The 14896-nt window shown below is 46.5% G+C and overlaps 1 pseudogene across 1 annotated transcript; it reads right to left on the bottom strand.

The window, feature by feature from the left end:
* Nucleotides 1–11271: 11271 nt before the first annotated feature.
* Nucleotides 11272–14609, bottom strand: LOC309806789 (transcription factor-like 5 protein; annotated as a pseudogene). The gene is made up of 3 exons: nucleotides 14457–14609; nucleotides 14010–14172; nucleotides 11272–11717 (listed from the first exon to the last, which is right to left on the bottom strand). The product of its transcript is annotated as a transcription factor-like 5 protein (transcript).
* Nucleotides 14610–14896: the final 287 nt, after the last annotated feature.

Here is a 14896-nt window from a genome sequence, read left to right as displayed (position 1 = left end):
AGTGGTAGTGTGTTCACATGCCATCACCACAACCAGTTTTCGAACATTTTCATCACCCCAAAGAATCCCATACCCATTAGCACTCCCTAAACACTAACCTTCTTTTTGTCCCTATGGGTTTGCCAACCCTGGGTACGTCCTATAAATGGTAGCATAGAAGAGGTGGTCTGTAGAAGAATTATTTTTGCAGGCTCAAAATGATGACTGTACCCACCTCTCACCCTTACCCCCATCTCAACCACTGGCTGTTTTCTGTATGGGAACCACGTGCTTTAAAGAAAGGCCTGTGATTTAGGCACAGTTTTCTTCCATCAGGCTCTGAATCGCTCATTCTGTCAGAGCTCAGACATCTATGGAGTGCTATTCATTTCTTCTGCAGTATCTTTTCTTTGAACAATGTAAGATCATCCTGCACTTCCCTGGAGGACCGTGCTTCCGCTGCAGGGGGTGCAGGTTCAATCCCTGGTAGGGGAACGAAGATCTCACGTGCCACGTGGCACAGCCAAAAAACTTTCACAAAAAAAAAAGTAAAAAGACAAAATATATATAAATTTGCTTTTCTTTTTGTCGACTTAATATGTCCCCAGTAGGATAACGATGGACCACTTACTCAAGAAAAGGTATCAGGTGTGGGGGGGGGGAAAAGAGCACTTTTTCTCACACCTAACATAAAAAGTAGTTTCAGGTCATCGAAATACCTACATTTAAAAAGAAAATTATACAACTACTAAATATATAGAATGATATCGATAAAATCTTTGAGAAGATTCTAAGCGTGACATCAACACAGACCGTAATGTGCACAGGCTCGCCCTGGGGATCTTGTTTAAAAGCAGATTCTAATTCAGCAGGCCTAGGTGGGACCCGGAATGCCACCTTTCTAAGGAGGCCCCAGCTGACGTGTGTGCAGCTGATCAGTTGACCCCACTTTGAGCAGCAAAATCACGCAGTATGGTGAAATTTACAATGTTTCCAAAAGAAAATAAAATCAAGATTATGTGCGACTTGGTTTTTCGCTTATTGGAAATAAAGACCTTTGGCACCTACATTGTTTTCTGTGTTTCTTGATTTGGGCGGATCCCTTGCAGATAACAGTTTTTGAGCCCTCTTTTATTTAGACATGAAACGTGAGAATGATCTGGCTTTAGTGGGACTTATTTTATAAATAAAATGTGAAGAAAATATAAAACATGTTTTTTTCAAACTCTAAACGTGGCTCCAAGTGGTTCTGGTGTAGCCCTCCAGGGGTAGCCCTCCTTAGCTGAGGACCCTGGCTGTAGGGTCAGGCAGAGCCCGGCGGAGCAGGTCAGGGCGGGAGAAAGGCCCCACCTGGGCTCCCCTGAGCTAAGAACTAAACATGCAGAACAATGAATCAATGAATAAGTAAACAGCATCATGGACCGATGCGAAGGGCTGGCTTTCGAGAACAGGAGGAGCTGCTCTGTGGACAGGCCATCGTGCAGGGGGAGACCCCCAGTGGGTGGCAAAGTCAGTTTAGTGGCTCCGGACTAACGGCCAGAGACCCAAGCACAGCATCCGTGTGAGCCTCAAGGAATGTGGGCAAGCGTCGGACATGACACCGCTGTACAAATATATGCATTCGGTGGAACCAGCAGGGCTGGATAGCAAAACCAGATAGAGAATAGAGACATTACAAGAAATTAAAACTACAAAGCAATATTGGACATGAACAGATAGGCACACATTCTTAACAAAAGCTTAGCAAATTGAATCCAACAAGATTTCTTAAAAGGAATAACTCATCGTAACCAAGTGGTGTTTATTCCAGGGATGCAAGTTTTGTTTACATTGGAAAATCAACCAATGTAAATTACTATATTCATAGAGCAAAGTGAAAACCCATATGATTACCTCAAAAATGAAAACAAAAAAGTGGCTGGCAAATCTAACATCCATTCCCGATAAAAATTCGGCAAACCAAGCATGGAGGGCAAGTTCCTCAACCTGATAAAGGGCGTACATGAAATTACCACACTTCACATCATACTTAAATGGCAAAAGACGGAATGTTTTCCCTCTCGATGAGGAAAAAGGAAAGATACCCACTGTCGCCACTTCTATTCAGCCTTGTGCTGGAGGGTCTGCTCGGCGTGACAGGGCAAGAGAAAGAAGAGCATGCAGGTGGGAAGACCAGAAGTGGAACTGTCTACTTTCTCCCTAGGCAGCACGATGACCTAGGGAGAAACTCCTACAGAACCTACACAAAAGCCAGTGAGTTCAGCGAGGTCGGAGAACATAACAACATCCTAATACCAGTCATGTTCCTATACAATAGCGGTGGACATGCAGACCCTGCAATTAAAGTACAGTAGCGCCTACCATCACTCAAGCGCACACCGAGGTGTGAGTTTCACAGAATACGTATAGGACATGCATGTTGAATAGCATACGGGGTGCTTTCACTGCCCTAAAAATCCCGTGCTCTGCCTACCCAACCCTCTGCCCCTTTGCCCCCTGGCAGCTACCGATCCTCTTACTGTCTCCATAGTTCTGCCTTTTCCAGAGTGTCATAGAGGTGGCATCATGAGGCCTTTTCTGATTGGCTTCTTTCACTTAGTTAAATGCATTTCAGGTTCCTCTGTGTCTTTTCGTGGTTTGATAGCTGATTTCACTTAGTGCTGAATCACATTCCATTGTCTGTGTGGGACACCGTTTATTTATCCGTCACCTGCTGAAGGACATCTTGGTTGCTTCCAAGTTTTGGCAACTATGAATACAGCTGCTGTAAACATCCCTGTGCAGGCTTTTGTGTGGACATGGGTTTTAGCTCCTTTGGGTAGGTACCAGGGAGTGTGCTCCTGGAGCGTATGGTAAGCGGATGCTTAGTTTTGTAAGAAATAATCAAACCATCTTCCAAAGAGGCTGCACCATTCTGAATTCCCACTGGCGTGAACGAGAGCTCCTGTCATTCCGCATCCCCAGCCCCATCTGGTGTTGTCAGGGCTGCATGCTTTGGGCAGTCTACGAGGTGTGCTTGACGGCCTTTGGAAGACTCAGTTACTGTGCCGGCTAGGTGGCAACCCCGTGCGGGCCAGGGCGGGGGCGATGTCTCCCGGGACACGGTCTGGGCTCCGCAACCAGTGGTGCTCTTGCTCCAGGATTGCTGGATCTGGAATCAAGGGGTGCGAATGGGGTGGCCCCTCTCCCTATTACCTCTCCTGATGCCCCGCAGAATCTGTGCTTCTTGTCCTGTGACTCTCGGTTCTAGAGGGCTCAGTCCCGAGAGGAAGAGAGCTTCCTCGCGGGCACGCAGTGAGGCTTCCTGGGGCTGTCGGTGGAGGCTGTGGCCTGGCCACTTGGGACTCTTCAGGCCCAAAGCAGGGGTGGCAGTGCCCGACTGTCCAGCGTGAGGAGCCGGAGAACCCAGGTCCTCTTCATCCTCCAGGCTGGTGGACTGCCACACCGATGCCCTCGGGCCCGACGGCTGAGGCTCAGACCCGGCAGAAGCAAAGGTTTGGGTCACCCACCAGGCCACGAACTCCCAGCAGCTGCTCGGGGGCCCAGGGAGCGTGGACGGGTTCATGGAGGAGGGTCGTGGAGTGACGGCTGTGACAGCCGCGCCTCGTCCTGCTTCTGATGGAAACGTGCCCGCGTGTTTATCCACCGCACGCTTTTGTTTTCTCCTCCTTGCTCGTCCCTGGTCGCGTAGGATGCGACGGGAATGGCCGGCCTTATTCCCATGGTCTGCAGGACCGGGAAGACCGCCCAGAAGTGACGGGAGGTCCGGTCCCCTCTCCTGGGGGCGGGGACAGTGACGATGGGGGCGCCGCGTTGGGTGGGAGGTGAGTTTGTGCCTGTCTTCCTTTGGGAATTTGGCTCAAAGGGCGGCTGTAAGCAAGGCATGCAGGCACGCGGGGGGCCGAGATGATGGGTCCACTCACCCAAATTTGGGTCCACTCACCCACGCACAGTAAGGCCAATCTACTGACACTGGCTTGCAGTGAAAGAAAGTGCAGCTTTTATTGCGGGTGCCAAACAAGAACTTCAGGTCTTTTGAGCATTAGCTGCCCACACTGCTTGTTTGGCACCTGCAAGAAACGCTGAACTTTTTTTCACCGCAACTGGTGGCAGCAAATTGCCTTTACTGTGCGCAGGCAAGTGGACCCAAATAGCGTTCAGTACCATTCAGCCTCATCAATAAACAAACAGCAAGGAAAATAGGAAAGGGGAGCCATAACAGATTAAAAGGTATTTAAGAGCTATGAACCCAATGCCGTCTTTGGATACTGATTTAAGTAAGTCAACAGTAAAAAGACACTTGTGAGCCAATCAGAGAAATCTGGACAGGGATGGAGATTAAGGAAGATGATGATGACGTGATTGTGCTTTTAAACAGCCCTTTTCTTTTTAGAGATACATTTGTGAATCAAAATGATATGACATCTGGAAATGCTTTAAAAGAACTCAGTGACGGTGGGAGGATGGCGATGTATAGGTGAAACAAAGTTATGCCTGAAGCTGAGTTATTGCACACGGGAGTTCATTATTCTAGTCTCTCCGTTTTTGTGCATGTATACATTTCTGTAAGTTTTTGTTTTTAAGCACAGCGTTCCTACACAATTAAGTCTAAGTTTATATGTTTTTATTGCGGTAAAATATATATAACATAAAATTTGCCATTTTTTACCATTTGGAAGTGTACAATTCAGTGGCTTAAGTACATTCACAATGTTGTGTAAACATCACCGTTATCTATTTGCAGCACTTTCTCATCTCCCCAAACTCAAACTCTGTCCCTGTGAAACATGTTCCCTCCATCCATCTGCCTCCCCCAGTCTCTGGCCCCCCTCATTCCACTTTTTGATATTATGAATCTGATGACTCTAGGTACTTCATGTAAGTGGAATCATACAGTATTTGTCTTTTTGTGTCTGCCTTTTCCCAGTCAGCATCCTGTTTTGGAGGTCCATCTATAGTGTGAGGCATGTGTCAGAACTTCATTCCTTTTCATGGCTGAATAGTAATCCATTGGCTATACAGACATTCTGCTTATCCATTCGTCTGTTGATTGGATTGTTTCCACCACTTGGATTGTTTCCACCTTTTGGTGACTATGAATAAAGCGGCTACGAACACTGGTATACAAATATCTGTTTCAGTCCCTGCTTTCTATTCTTCTGGGTAATTCCTATTCTTTTGGATCATATGGTAATTCTGTGTTTCACTTTTTGAGGACCCACCAGCTGCACCATTTTACATTCCCACCAGCAATCCCGAGGGCTGCAATTTCTCCACATCCTCACCAACACTTGTTATTTTCTTTTCTAAGAGCCACAGTCAATGGGTGTGAACTGCTATCTCACATCCATTAACGTGCTTTTGATTTGCATTTCCCTGATCATTAGTGATGTTGAGCATCTTTTCATGTGCTTATTGGCCATGTGCTTATCTTCTGTGGAGAAATGTCTATTCAAGTCCTTTGCCCATTTTTGAATTGTGCTGCCTCTTTGTTGCTGGACTACAATAGGTTTATATTTAATTTGTGTCCAGGAAGGGAAGTATAAGCGCTCTCTCTGCTGCCACTGCGCTGACTTCTGAGTCATCTGGAACGGCTGGAGCACTCCACCTGTCCACACGCTAAGTGGCATCCCAACCAAGGCCATCTGCCATTTGCAACAACTGTCTATGCTCAGAAGCTATATCTGCACATGAATACATTCTAATTTCCTTCCCCAAATTTAAAAGATTTTCAACGGGTCTTAATGCAATGTAAGATGAACCATGGTTTGATATATTGGTGTCTATATTCTGACACCCAAAGCCCAACTATAAAATATTTGCCTATATTGGAGAAGGTAGAATTTACCTTTGAGAATACCTAAATAGAAGTCCGAAGGAAGACAAGAATCATCTCTCAGATGTAAGAAAGTACTTCAAGAGATTTTCTAAACAATCGTCATAAAATGAGGTGGATAGCCCTGGGCACCCGTCTTTATTTTGAATACTTCTGCCAGCAGTGGGGTTAAGGTGTGGCTCAGTCTAGACTCTCACGAGGTCCCTGCGACTCAGTTCATGGGAACTTGGGGTGACCGTGAAAGAGGGAGACAAGTGGACACCTCCCGCCCTTGACTGCCTCAAAGGGAAGCTGGTAATTGTTACTCTGCTCTCTCAAGTAGCGTCTATTTCAATGAAACTTAAGTGAAATAGCTGAGTTTGAAGGGATTTTTACAACTCATCAGACACCCTGAGATGACCTCTGGTCAAAGTTGGATATTCACATTAAATTTGTAAATAGGAGAAGGTCAATAATAAAAACTATTTTTCGTAGGAAAAAGAAAGACTGTTCCAATTACATGTCAAGAAATTATACCAGGAAGTCAGGAAGAGGAAGAAAACTGGTGTCATCTGTACAGAGAGACGAGAGACTTAAAGGAAAAGGGTTAATGAAACCAAGAGGGGTGACAAACTTCGGGGCCCAGGTGGGAGGGTGTGCCCCCGACACTCAGCCACGCTGAGAGCCCCACAGAGATGGGACAAGGCCAGTCACGGCGGGAGATGCCACGGGGGCTCTCAGAACCACAGGTCTGACAGACAAGAGAGGACAGGAAAGGCCTGAACCACAATTCGTAACCTCAACCTAATAAACATACAGAATTCGCCAAACAGAGAATGCACATCCTTTCCAAATAAACACAGAATTTTAAAAAATTGACCACATAAGAGGTCACAATGGAAGTCTCAACAAGATTTTAAAAACTGCCATCTTCACTGATCACAATGTGATAAATAAATGGGAGGAATAGATAAAATGCTGCCCTTACAAAGAACAGTCTTATCTGCAAAACGGAAACAGACTCACAGACATAGAGAACAGACTGGTGGTTGTCAAGGGGGTGGGGGTGGGGGATTGATGGAGTGGGAGCTTGGGGTTAGCAGATGCAAACTATTACATATAGGATGGATAAACAAGGTCCTAACCCTATATAGGGTTACAGTTCCCTCTATAGCACAGGGAACTATATTCAGTATCCTGTGATAGACCATAATGGAAAAGAATATGAAAAAGAATGTATGTATGTATATACATATATATATATATATATATATATATATATATATACGTGTGTGTATATATATGTGTATATACATACATATACACCTGAGTCACTTGGCTCTACAGCAGAAATTAACACAACATTGTGAATCAACTATACTTCAATAAAATAAATTTAAAATAAAAAGGACAGAATTCCTACTGCACAGGAAAGGGAGAAGCAATAGTACAGCTGCACCTGGTAACTGGGGCTGGTGCGCAAGGACAAGTGGGTGCGGGGCGGCCCCCAGCCCCTCTTCAGGTGGAGGAGGGAAGACAAAGCAGGGGGGCAGCGCCACCGTCCTGCCCAATGACTCTGATGGTGACACGACAGAGGAGAGGGGAGCACTGCCCCAGAGAGTGAGAGACTGCCCCACAGCCCCAGAGCCTGGCTAGGGTTCAAGGTCATGAACCCAAAATGTCACCTCACAACAACTGTGTCACCAGTGATCCTGGATTGGGGCTGGACGGGGGAAAATGGTGTAGAGGATGTTATTGGGACACGAGGCAAAATTTGAATTACATAAGAGTATTACAGCAATGTGAAGTGTCCCGATTTGGGCCATTGTATTCTGGTTATGTAAGATAATGTAATATTCTTGAAAATCACACACTGAAGTGTTTGGGTATCAAGGGGCATGGTGCCCACAGTTTACCATCAAATGGTTGAGACTGCGAGAGACAGAACAAATGGGGCAAAATGTGAACAACTGGGGGTTCTGGGTAAAGCTGGGTGGGCACACAAGGAGCTCTTAGCACTCATCTTGGAATTTTCCTGCAAGTTTAAAATTCTATAAAAATTTTAATTACCATAAATAAATACAACGAATCATCTAAATCCTGGGTTCTACAGGCACCTGTCTGGCCCAATCTCTTCACAATCTCAGTGCCGTAGTAGAAACTGTGGGGTAGGAAGGACTGCTATAGCTTAGAGACAGAAAAACGTCACTGAAGGCAACACAGGAGCATGGCTGGGTGCTGGTTTGGAAAAACACGCAGCCATAAAAGTCACCTTTAGAACATCTGGGGGACATGGGAATACGGACTGGGTAGTAGATGGTACGAGACAATGACTATCGACCTTGTGAGGTGTGAAAACGGCACTGGCGTTACGTGGGCGACGCAGGCGTAAATATTTAGAGGTGACGGGTCATGGCATCTGTCATTGTCTTTGAAACTGTGCTGTGCGCGTGCACGTGTGTGTTAAACATGGTAAATGTTGACGGCTCAGACTAGGTGAGGGGAGGGCAGGTGTTCAGTGAACTCTGTGCTCATTAGAAAAATAAAACAAAGCGAACCACCTGCTAGCAGACTCGTTTACTCATTCTCAACTTCTCCACCTGACGCCTCCTGGGCACTGAAAACCTAGCCCGTCGGACACAGAACGTGGATTCCGCCCCACCCCATCCTGCTCGTCCACACGTCTTCCCATCTCAGGAAACGGCGCCACCCGCCCCCCTGCTCCAGCCACACGCCCCTCCGTGATCCCCACTTCCTCTGCCCAGCAGCCCTACATCCAGCACCGCGGGCCCTGGCCAGTCACAGCAGAGCGGCTGCGGCCTCTGACCAGGCTCTGTGTCTCCACTCCTGCCCACCTCCAACCTCTCCTCCTGGAGTCCAGTCTCCCTGCTGCGCAGCAGGGAGAGCCATCTTTGCAGCCTGTCAACCAGACCCCACACCGGGATGGAGGTGGTCCATTCACCCTCGACCTCTTAGCCGCTTCCCTCCAGCCCACGGGGTCTCTGTCTTATTCAAGGTGCCCCCAGTGTCTGGGACACAAGCCTGGGTAGAGTCGGAACAGACCTGTGGGATGACATGTGTACTGAAATAATTTAAGAAAATCATGGAAGACTTTTGCGTATCACATCTTTCAAAATGTTCATGCAAGGAAGAGGGGGAAAGTCACTAAGGAAACAGGAAGGACACAAGGGTTTAAGCTACCTACATTCTAATTCCCCCCCAAATTGCTACTGACGTCACTTCAGCCTGTTTCCTGATGGGTCTTGTAATCCGACCCAGAAACAATCTACAACTTCAATGTAACTAAATTTCACAAATATTCAGGAAGCCTAAGACACATAAAAATTAATGGCCGGAAGTTTTTAACCCATTTAATCTTTGAGTAGAGATAGTGACAGTTAAGTTTTTTTATTGCTGTAAACACCTTCAGCATATTTGAAGGAATCATATAAATAAGAGTTTACCACTATTACGTACACACAGCCAACCATTAAATCATTGTTTTAAAAAGAAAAGCTTTATTTTTTTACAATAAACCAAGTCTATCGCTAAAAATTAATGTTAAAGAGTAACCACACTATAAATAACCAGAAATGATCCAATCAGCACAAACTGCACACAGGGATCGCTTTCAAAGGCAACTAAATATACAAGGAAAATAAGGAACTTGACGAACTTACGAAATACACAAGATGGAAATGCCCATAGGCACAGAAAAGGGAAACGGAGAGGACAAACTCTTAGCACTCAGCCCCAGGGGCCTCACTCAAGGCGGCCTGGGGCGCTCGGCCGGCCGCTGCCCCAGGATCTAGATACGGAAGGCTCTTTTGCAAAAGGTTCCACGTTTACAGTGCCAGCCTCAGCTCGGTTCTCTAACCAGGCCCGTGCTGCCATCAACGGCAGCGACTACACGACAGCCGGGACCAGCAGCAAAACCCGGACGCTCTTCACTAAGGCCTCATCTACAGCGGCCAGCCCCCCTTCAGTGGCCCACCAAGCCCAGTTGCGCTCCCTGGAAAGTTTCCTGTTTACTTCTCCTGGGCCAGGAGCAAGGACCAGGTCCAAGTCTCTAGACCAAGGATGGACCCAAACCCCCTGAAACTGGAAGCAAAATTGTGTGTGTGTTTCTTCTGGGCAGGACATTCTTTCACTCACCTGCCCTCCAGGTGCCAAGAAAGTCACAGAAGCTAGGATTCACAGCTTTGATCCTCCAGGGGTCCCGGTTCATAAAGGACCACAGACTACCAGCCGGTTAATATCCCCAAACCTGGTCTTTTTAGGGATGATTTACATCACAACTGGAGTCTTAGACCATCTTTAACTTTTACGTATTACCTTCAGATAATACGGCCCTTGTTTCTATTTCCCCACCTGTACGCTCAGAACTTTAGAGCAACTTTCTAAGGTAACAACAACAGCAGGAATTCACTAGATGCTCTGTAACTGCAGGCACTGGGCCAGACGCTACATTTCAGCTCGTTTACTTCCTGTGTCCCATCTACGCAGTAGGTAATATACCTTATTTTATAGACGAGAGACTCACGTGGAGAGATAATGTGTAGGAAGTTGATAAACTAGGGAATGGCAGAGCAAGAATTTAAACTTTTACCGTCAACATGTAGTACATATAAGGCTTTTTTTCAGACGGTAGGTGCTCAGTAAATGTTTATTAAATAAATATAAACCATGCCCATTATGATTCACGGTGAGTTCAGTGATGCCCATCACTTGGCGTGTATGTGCGGACACACCCTTAGGAAAGGGATCTAGCTGCCTAGCTTTAATATATCCCTTTAAAGAAATAAATTTCCACTGCTCCACACTGTAGGTTCAGAGATGAATATTTGTCTTGCTCAATCTCTATTTCCTGAGCCTAAAACAGAAACCGGTACAAAGTACTCAATAAATGACTAAGTTAATTAACTCTATGTTAGGGAATCATCCCGTACCCAGCTATAACAGAAAAAGTAACCACCTTTTGCTTCTACACAGAACAGCACAAATAAAATCCACAGATAAAACAACTTACATAAGCTGTAACTTCCTCCTTCTTCAATATCCTTAAAAGAACCAAGCAAAACGGAGTAACCCAGTGTGCAGGCGGACTCCCTCCCAGGAAGGCGGCCCCGGCCAGCACCTGGGAACTTAGATTTCGGGGGGGTTCCCACCACCATTGGTCACTGGCTTATGCTAAACACCAGCTTTCCTTCTGGGCGTCTGGGATTTGGCCGCGTGCCACCTAGGGAATACCCCCCACAACCAGCCCCCAGTAGGATCCATGGCCCCGAGTCTCTAAGGAGCTTTGCTGTCCGGGAACATGTCACCAGTGCTGGGGGGTGACAGGCATCCTGAGTGGCTCCACTGAGAGGTGTTCTGGGGAGCTGGCGCCTGGGGCCCCTAGACCTCTCCCCATGCGCCTCTGCTGACTTTGCTGGGTTCTTTGCCCAAAATAAATCAAAGCCATGAGTCCTCCTAACGAATCTTCAAACCTGGGGGTGGTCTTGGCTACCCCCATCCACCTAGCAAAGCAAGGTGACCATTGACTCTTGCCAGCTTTCCCTCCCTTGAACACAGAAGCGCCTGCACCATTGTTTTCTACAAAAAGGTGCCTGTTACCAGCACTGACTCTCATCAGCTTGGCGTCTAGGACAACTGTATACCACCGACGGCACGCATTACCTTCTACCTCTTTCCATGCGGTTGTGCCTCTCCCTCCGCTGGGACCTGCCCCGCGGGGGCCCGCTCTGCCTCTGCTCCCCGAGGGCGGCCTGGGGCGACTCCACCGACGGCCAAGCACCCTGCGCTGCTGTGGAGCCTTCACCCACATTCTGGAGCTCTCCAAGGGTTCTTCGTTCTATGTTTGTGTCCAACTGACGTATCCTACTCCGACTCCTCTTATTTCTTGCTTGTTTACATAGCGCTTCTTCTTTGCAAAAGAAGGAAAAAGTGGTATTTTAATTGTTCGGTTCTTCTAAACTTACCCTCGTGAATCCTGAATATATTTTTTGGTATTTTCGATCCAAGATATAAACATGAATGGGTAAGGAGCACACAGAACCAAACAAGAAGCGCTCCAAAATTCCATAGAAACATCCGGCACAAGGCTCTAGGTTTCAAACTATACAACTGAACATAAACTAAATTAAAATACCCCAGAGGGCTTTCCTGGTGGCGCAGCGGCTGAGAGTCCGCCTGCTGATGCAGGGGACACGGGTTCATGCCGCGGTCCGGGAAGATCCCACATGCCGCGGAGCGGCTGGGCCCGTGAGCCATGGCCACTGAGCCTGCACGTCCGGAGCCTGTGTTCCGCAACGGGAGAGGCCACAACAGTGAGAGGCCCACGTACCGCATAAAAAAAAACACCCCAGGTATTATGTAATCAATGCAGCTTATACAGCAATACAATCAAAAGTCCCCCTTTTAAATCAAGAGCCATTTTAACTGTCATCTATGAATAAAAAAACCAAGAAGTTGTTTGATTTTTCTGATACTCAGAATGGGAAAAAAAAAAACAAACCTAGAAATATTTTCTCCAAAAGATTTTCTTGATATGCAATTATTCTAAGATGACAACTGATATTCTAACTGCAATGCTCAGAAGAGGACAGAACCTAAGTGGTTTAGGATTAAACACGCCCTTCGGCTTCCCTGGTGGTGCAGTGGTTGAGAGTCCGCCTGCCGATGCAGGGGACACGGGTTCGTGCCCCGGTCCGGGAAGATCCCACATGCCGCAGAGTGGCCGGGCCCGTGAGCCATGGCCGCTGAGCCTGCACGTCCGGAGCCTGTGCTCCCCAACGGGAGAGGCCACAACAGTGAAGAGGCCCGCAAAAAAAATAAAAAAGGGAAGGGATATCTGTATGTGCATGGCTGATGCATTTTGTTGTGCAGTGGAGGCTAACACAACATTGTAAAGCAACTATACTGCAATAAAAAAAAAATATTTAAAAAAAATAAGGGCTTCCCTGGTGGCGCAGTGGTTGAGAGTCCGCCTGCCGATGCGGGGGACGCGGGTTCGTGCCCCGGTCCGGGAGGATCCCGCGTGCCGCGGAGCGGCTGGGCCCGTGAGCCGTGGCCGCTGGGCCTGCGCGTCCGGAGCCTGTGCTCCGCAACGGGAGAGGCCGCGGCAGTTAGAGGCCCGTGTACCGCAAAAAAAAAAATAAATAAATAAATAAATAAATAAATAAATAAACACGCCCTCACCTTACAAGTGAGATTCCCCCCACAAAAGGAGTAATCACGTCATAGCTTTGACCTGTGCTACAGAAATATGTCAAATTTCCATCACAGTACAGCAGGCGTCTAATAAGTACCTGTGGTGATGTGCATTCCCGAGGTACCGTACAAAGCCAAACCCTCTACGGTGAAAGAATCACTTAACACACATTTCAGAATGGTGATAACTTCTCAAAAGACATAGAGAGGAATTCACAAGTATTGGTAATATTTTGGTTCCTCAGCTGAGTAGTCAGTACAGGGACTATTTTAATTTTAACCTTTATACCTTACAAATGCTCACATATACTTTCACGAGCAATGTCATAAGAACAATGGAAAATTAATCACTGGCGTGGGAGAAAGAAGGAGAGCTCCATCCCTACCCTGTCTTTATCAGCTCTTGAAAAGCTGAGTGTAAGCTGTGTTATTGTTGGATAACTCGAAAAAGAATGTTTTCCAGGAAAAACGGATTGAGGGTTAACATCAGGGGTAAGCAAAGTTTGCCTTCAGAAGTTTCTTTCTTTCTAAGACTTTCTGTATCACCTTGTGGCCTCTTGCTCCCAACTCAATCCTTTGCCCATCTGCAGATGGTCCCCTAAAGCTCTGAGCGGATTTCAGACTCCTGCCTCACTCATGAAGTATGAAATAAGAAACAAACAAACAAAAAAACCCTAAATTTGCTGTCAGTATCGAAAATGTACCTAAGTCTATCATGTTTCTGTTTAAGGAGGTTACTGTTAAGAAAAAGCAGCCCCTAAACTCAACGTTTCCAGGCCAAGGATAAAAGTGATGTTCAAACTTCGCAAGGATGTTCCAAGTGAGGTGACTGGGCAGAGGGACAGAAGGATTCCTAAGATGCAAGCAGGCTTCCCAGATCCTTTCATTGGTTTATAAACCACCGCTCTCCCCTCCCCCACCAGTGGCCAAAAAAAAAAAGGGGGGGGGCAGAGACATCAGGCAGGAGGAGAAAGCACCTGCCAGCTTCTGTTTTATCGCTTACCTCCTACTTTAATCCGAACCTGCTCAGGCAAAGCTTTGTTTCTACTACCCAAAGTCTGTTTAGTGGATTCAATTTACTTCTGATAACAGAAAGAAAATGCTCTCGGCAATCCAATATCCTGATGCTTGGTAGCTTCAAGTACACAACGTGAGTTACTAGAACTCTGGAAAACAATGAAGCAACAGCAACGTTATCAACAGGTGACAATCTCCTCTCTACGCGCAAATAAAAGGCACTTAAATAGAAGTAACGTCAAAGTTATTCACATGAACTTGAAGAACTTTAGGTGCACGACGGATTTTTAAATATCCCCGAACCACATAAATACTCTCGATTTTAACAAGTTATCGAGCTCAATGAAAGAAAGAAACATCCTTGGGACCTAACTAAAATACAATTTCTCCATTTAACACAAAAGAGCAAAGCTTCGCAAATCTTTCTCCCTACCTGTGTTTGTGAAAGATTACAATTTCCACTAGTAGAGCAACTCTTTGCAGTAAACAGAGGGCCTGTAGATTGAAGAGCAGTAGCTGCAGCAGCGGTTTTGTTGTTCACTAATGTTCTACAGTTCTTTTGTGGCTGATGAAGTGGAACATTCATTAATTCGGAGGGATGGCGAGTAAGAGTTACCAAACTGCCAAGACAAGAGAAACCCAGAAGCACATGAAGAGTATGTGGCAGGTAAGTTTCCTGAAACACCACAATCACTAACACTTGATTTTCTGGATAGGAACTCGAAGCTGTTACCATGAATGCCCCCCATCACGGAAATCTCTACAAAACAATTATCAGCTAGTGTTGTAGGGGACAAGTTCAAACTTTCTTCCTCACATTGGAAGGTGTGGCTGTGTGTCATCTTTTAGTTACACCTCCCTTCCCATTACACT

The sequence above is a fragment of the Mesoplodon mirus genome (genome assembly GCF_964341445.2).
Source record: "Mesoplodon mirus genome assembly, chromosome: 6".
NCBI classification, from domain to species: Eukaryota; Metazoa; Chordata; class Mammalia; order Artiodactyla; family Ziphiidae; genus Mesoplodon; species Mesoplodon mirus.
Note: the sequence above shows the minus strand (reverse complement) of the source record. Positions and strands in the feature narration are given on the sequence as shown.